Source organism: Periplaneta americana, chromosome 4 (genome assembly GCF_040183065.1).
Source record: "Periplaneta americana isolate PAMFEO1 chromosome 4, P.americana_PAMFEO1_priV1, whole genome shotgun sequence".
NCBI classification, from domain to species: domain Eukaryota; kingdom Metazoa; phylum Arthropoda; class Insecta; order Blattodea; family Blattidae; genus Periplaneta; species Periplaneta americana.
The window spans coordinates 3,145,324-3,152,281 of record NC_091120.1 but is presented as its reverse complement, the minus strand read 5'-3'; the positions used below and the strand labels follow the sequence as shown (position 1 = coordinate 3,152,281).

The 6,958-nt window shown below is 35.6% G+C and overlaps 1 non-coding gene across 1 annotated transcript; it reads right to left on the bottom strand.

Moving 5' to 3' along the window:
• Positions 1 to 244: 244 nt before the first annotated feature.
• On the bottom strand, positions 245 to 316 carry TRNAY-AUA (transfer RNA tyrosine (anticodon AUA)). The gene has a single exon. It is a non-coding gene; the product is annotated as a tRNA-Tyr (tRNA).
• Positions 317 to 6,958: the final 6,642 nt, after the last annotated feature.

The window sequence follows — 6,958 nt, the reverse complement described above, 5'->3', positions numbered from 1 at the left end:
AAATACCATAGTATTAGGTAACAAAACATTCATATTTCTATTTCATTCGTATATCCAATATAACCTTCATTAAACACAAGCCAAAATTTTACTTCTAGAGTGAAAAATTAAGAATTATTTTTTCATCACACACCTTTATAACTAGATATATATTATTATAATGTACCGAAGTACATATGATATTTCCATGCAGATATTCTGCGTCATTATACGATGAAAGAGTAATGGAACGGAGAAAAATTCTCTCCGGCGCCGGGATTTGAACCCGGGTTTTCAGCTCTATGTGCTGACGCTTTATCCACTAAGCCACACCGGATTCCACCCCGGCGTCGGAAGAATCGTCTCAGTTTTAAGTTCCAACTCTTGGATTCCCTCTAGTGGCCGCCCTCTGCACTACGTCATAGATATCTATGAACCTAGGACCGAAGTCCACACATGTGCTGAGGTGCGCTCGTAATGAGTGACTAGTTGGCCGGGATCCGACGGAATAAGCGCCGTCTTAAATCACGAAGTGATTTACGAATATCATATATATATATATATATATATATATATATAATTTTAATGTTCCGAAGTACATATGATATTTCCATGCAGATATTCTGCGTCATCATACGATGAAAGAGTAATGGAACGAAGAATCCGGTGTGGCTTAGTGGATAAAGCGTCAGCACGTAGAGCTGAAAACCCTGGTTCAAATCCCGGCGCCGGAGAGAATTTTTCTCCGTTCCATTACTCTTTCATCGTATTTATAACTAGAATCAAATCGAGTATGAAAATACTGTTACTTTACTCATGCAACATACAACTCCACTGTTACAAACATTTCAACATCAAAATTTATCACATAATAAAAAATGTCTCACTGTTCTCCCTGTCTCACTGTACCCACTTCTCCCCTACGATGTTCTTGAGACACTCTGTATATATAATTTTTATTTTATATCGATTTACTTGGTAACCTAGCAACATCAATCTTAGCAAACGCAATTACCGTCATTTTATTCATACTTCAGTATTTGTAAACTACACTGGAACTGAAAAAGTCAGATCTAATGTTTATACAAAATGCATGGCAGTACACAAAACAAAACAACTCATTATTGCAGTAGCCTGACGACTCGTTCAAAAGCCTCTCACGCGTGCAGAAGCGAGTCGCTTTGTATGCTTGTATAAACAGGGAAATATTCCAATGTATATTTACGACTGTAACATACATAGGTATTCCGCAACTGACTGTTACATGACGTCACAGGATTGATTAAAATATTTCGTTCCAATTCGCCAAATGAAGGTCCCCGCCGCCGGCAGGAGCAGCTGCGCGCCCCGGGCGTCTGGCAGAGAGATAAGGCTGCAGCAGTGATAAATGGAACAACCGAGGGGACGGACGCTCTAAGCGTCATTTCATCTTGTACCAATGACGTCGACGACGCAGCATGTTTCCATAATCTCCCGTGAGATGGTGTCATATTCTGCTAAGGCCTATTGTGACACACAAGCTCAAATCCGTGTGGGATTTGGAATTTCTTACACGTGTTGACAAAACGGATTTAACGGCGTAATTACACAGTTTCTTTCGCTCGGTGCACTTCTAGTGCAATTGCACTCGCTTCAACAAATTCTAATGCAATGGAACATGTAAATAAATGGATATCAGGGCGAATGGGTGGAAGTTTGTCATAGAAAATATTTGTTTATTTTTCTATGAAATTCCCTTTTTCCAATCGATGTCTCAGAATTTATTAATACTAGTGGCTTGTGCAGCAAATGCTGCAAACTAAGCATATTAGACGTTCAAATAAACATTTTTCAGATTTATTTTCAATGAAGAATACCAGACATTCTGAATGTTATTTGCTTCCATAATAATGAAAGATACTCTCTCTCCAGCCAATACTGAAGAGAACCACGCATATAAATATCTACACCACACCGCCATTAAATATATGAAAAAGACCCAACCCCACTTAATTAATAATTATAAAAATATTTGATTTTTAATAATATTATTATCTGACGTAAGTTTTATAGCTTTCAGTAACATATACTATATAGCCGCCACTCAGTAAAATATAGAAGTCAAAATCTACATCTACTTATATAACCCCATAACGTTTCACTTTTTATATCATCAGTATAACATTAATGTATATAATTAATGAAAAATATACTGTATTGTATACTTCACCTGACATAATTAGGACATAAAATCCAGACGTTTGAGATGGGCAGGACATGTAGCACGTATGGGCGAATCCAGAAATGCATATAGAGTGTTACTTGGGAGGCCGGAGGGAAAAAGACCTTTGGGGAGGCCGAGACGTAGATAGGAAGATAATATTAAAATGGATTTGAGGGAGTTAGGATATGATGGTAGAGACTGGATTAATCTTGCTCAGGATATGGACCAATGGCGGGCTTATGTGAGGGCGGCAATGAACCTCCGGGTTCCTTAAAAGCCAGTAAGTAATTAATGGAAAATAGTCACATCGTGGCATTAACTACAATAATAGGCTATTTCATTTCTAATGGTAATAATGTCATCAAACCACCTCAATTTTTGTAGTTTTTAATATCCAATACACAGCTGTACCCAGAAAATTACACACCACAGAATCGAACCTGTAAATTATTTTTAGTAAGTTAAGTTTTTAATAACCAATTTAATTTGAGCTCTAAATATGTCAGCATTCTTGCAGATCATGGCCTTGGTGTAATATTGTTTACTGTAGTGTGTGTTTTGTTTTATTCTGAAATGCAACACGGCCGACTTGATGTTCCCTTAGCGAAGGAGAAGCGAAGCGACCATCAAGTCGGCCGTGAATGCAATTAGCTAATTCTCAACACTGACGACAGATGGGTTTTGGAAAATAGGAATATTATGTTGAAAAATTGACATTTCACTGAAAACCACTATTTTTCTGAAAAACTTTGAGTTCCAATCTTCAAAATGAGGGGTCATTTATTAAAATCCATTTAGCCGTCTTCCCGTAATTTTCATTACCAGTTCAAATTATATGTAGATATTATAGCTACATTTTGAAGAAGTCAAAAGTGTTCTGGAGGCAAACCTTGTGTTTCTGATGAGGGAAGGATTGTGACTATAAACTTTGGAACATGTAGAGAAATTTAAAATTCTTACAGGAAACTGAGGAGTTCAGCTGTTTCTGAGAGAAGCAGAGTTATTACAATATAATTCGGTGGTGCTTGAGAAAAGACGGTGAAGTAATTTTCTGGTGCAGATAGAGTTTTGTTCCCCAGGAGAATATAGGCCTGCAAGTTAAATTCTACAAGTGGGTTTCAAAAAAACAAAATAATACTATCATTCGATGTGTTTTATTTGCGAAGAAAATTATTTGCAGTAAGGGTCTAATGTTTAATTTTCATTTGACTCAAAACTCATTTTTATGGGTATCTCCCTTTATCCAAATATCATCGAATTTTTGTAGATAAATTTTTAAGCCATAAAAGTCTTGTATGGAAATTTTCTCAATTCAAGACACATTTATAGAAGTAATTTATTACCTTCTTAGGGCAAACAATGGCAGAGGCCCAAAAAAGTCTGTACCATTTCATTTTTTACTACTTTATGTAATGAAATATTTTTAAAAACGTGTAAATAGCTATTTTGTTAAAAAAATTCCTTTACTGATAGTTATTACATTACAAATGGATTATTCCCTCTTGAATATATTCGCAAACATTAAATATGAAGTCCTTCTAGGAATAAAATTTAAGAAGAGCTGGTAGAAGGTGTAACAAGTTAAACGTTATCTTTTTTTTTGTAGTTCATCATTATGAACAGTCTTCAACGTTAGTGAAAATCGTTCATAATTTACCGCAAAATATTACCATGCCAACTGAAACGTCATGACTTCCATTATGACGGCAAAACTTGTGCCGTAAATTTAACAGTATGAAACGATTTACCATGCTATAATATTCAATACATAATTGTTGTCATAGCAACCTCTTTATTCATTGAACATGATATTAAACTACACATCACTACAAGTTTGATGTTATTTCTTTATTAATTGTTTTACACATTTCAGCGTATTATAAAATAATAGTACATTATGCAACGAGCCTATAATGGTAGTAATTAAAACGCGAGTATGTTTATGAAACGAGCGCAAGCGAGTTTCATAATTTTCATACGAGCGTCTTAATTACCATTATATTCAAGTTTCATACGACTTTTTATGCTCGACCATATTTCTAACTTGAAATTATTCATAAGTATTCATGTTATTCTTATCTGACTGAGGAGCGGAACTGACCTTGTGCAATACCTCGTAAATTGTGAGATGTGCGCAGACGCGAAAGCATTGATTTTTTCCGAGAAACTAATATCGACATTGACCTTGATATAATCTAGAGAGTAAAATAAACATTAATCCTGATATAACCTTGAAATTGTATTAGACATTGAAAAACAAGATGACAAATTGAATTTATTTGAATATTATTTACAATTAACGCTAATTATTATAGTAATAGAATTGACTTTATTTCAAATATAGGTGATTTATTGTTGTCTTTCGATTGCATATCCGAGAATAATCGATACTTGCGCTTTCATATTGCTACAATGATGTTTTCTGATTGGTGGAACACCTGAACTTTAATGAATAGGTGTACTTTAATGAGGTCCATTAAAGTGCTGCTACCATGTGTATATATAACTACATTTCGGCATGGTCGAGCATAATAGTACATTATGCAACGAGCCTATAATGGTAGTAATTAAGATGCAAGTATGATTATTTGTGAAACGAGCGAAAGCGAGTTTCATAACTTTCATACGAGCGTCTTAATTGCCATTATAGGCTAGTTTCATACGACTTTTATGCTCGACCATATGTCTAACTTGAAAGTACTGCAAATTAGGTCTTTTTATGGTTATGTGCGAACTGACCTGAATTGTGAGATGTGCGCAGACGCGAAAGTATTGATTTTTTCCGAGGCTGAATGTCATTGGCCTTGGCACAGAATAAGAATGAACATTAGTCTGATATAAACTGGAAATTGATTTAGAATTGAAAAACAGGATGACAAATTGAATTTATTTGAATAATATTTACAATTAACGCTAATTATTATAGTAACAGACCATAACCTTCTGCGACAGTATTTGATTTCCAGCCTCCGTGACTTTTCGCTAATTGTCGATTGCATATCCGACAATAACCGATATAACGGTACAAAGCTGGCTTGTGATTGGCTGAAGACCTGTACTTTAATGACTAGTGTACTTTAATGACATGCATCAAAGGACTGCTACCAGGTGTATAATTACTACATTTCGGCATGGTCAGGTATTCGTTCCGAAATTCAACGCACTTTTGGCGCATGAAACGTAAATAACTATTGTGCGAGATCGTGCGTATTTGCTTGTTTTCCGCACAAAACCAATACGCGGTAAGTGTGAAATACTACATTCAGTATTCCCAGAGTAACACACATAACAATTTCCCTCTTCTTACCGCTTAAGTGACATATTGATTTTACTGCTTTAGGCTTTTAACATATTATTTTTAGAGACTTTCAATATAGCAATAATTATAAATTGGAAACTTACCACTGGAATTTCACCTAAATTGCACTGTTAATTATTGTTTTTAAATATTTGCAAAAATTAAGTAAACTCTACAACTCCACTAAAGTTACTGCATTCGTGATGCAAGTAACATTAAGGGAGCCGTGAAAAAATCAACAAGATTCCAGACTCATCATTTAGTGGGGGAAAAAAAAGACAGAAGTATATCACGGCCTGCTGGAGTATAGTAAACACAGAAAAAATTTTAAAGCAACAATGTTGAAGATAGATATTTTTCTTTTGCAAATTTGCCGTCATTGAACAGAAACCAACATGGATATTTTATTGCAACTAATTAGAAAGTGTCCACACCTGTGGAGTGACGGTGAGCGCGTCTGGCCGCGAAACCAGGTGGCCCGGGTTCGAATCCCGGTCGAGGCAAGTTACCTGGTTGAGGTTTTTCCGGGGTTTTCCCTCCACCCAATACGAGCAAATGCTGGGTAACTTTCGGTGCTGGACCCCGGACTCATTTCACCGGCATTATCACCTTCATATCATTCAGACGCTAAATAACCTAAATGTTGATACAGCGTCGTGAAATAACGCAATAAAGAATTAGAAAGTCCTCTTTCAGGTATGTAATAAACGATCTTCGCACAAAATAATGTACGATACACGAGCGGTATGTTTTCTTTCAATTCTCGGAAATTAAAAAAGCTCAACTACGTTTCGCTTTTTCAAACTTTTCCTCGAACATGAAAACCTCAACATACCGCTCTTGTAACGCATATTACTATTACATCACTAGTATTTCTTATGATATAAAGTTTCAGTTTAGCCACTAGCGGTCATACTAATAAAAACTCTTTATACAGACGTTTAACTGTCTTATACTTATACAATGAGTAGCTCGTTTATAAGTCGTGTGTAAATTCCTTACTATTAATCACTACATACGTCGTGTATAACAGTATTACACAGCTGTTACACAGCTACGTCATAGTTTCGGTATTACTTCGTTACGAAAGGTAATAGAATATCTGAGGTTCTCTTTTGCATGCGGTAGATCGCTCTAGTGTGGCGTGCTAAGTAGCGATAGTACAACTGGCTCTAATCGATTACCACACTATATTTTGGTCAAAGAGTACAAGCTACAGCAATATTATTCTAATTTTTCTGTGTTCTTTGGTTTGTTCTTCTGTGGTCACAAGGTACAAGGTCACCCCCACCCAATAAAAGATGTAGGTCATCCCATATTATTTGCAAATGACACAAGTATAGTAAGTACAGCCAATAACTCCAACACATTCCAATCTTCAACAGAGGAAATTCTCTTCAAAATATGTGACTGGTTCTCAGTCAATAAATTAGTATTAAATTGTAACAAAACTAACATAATTCAATTTAAATCCTGTC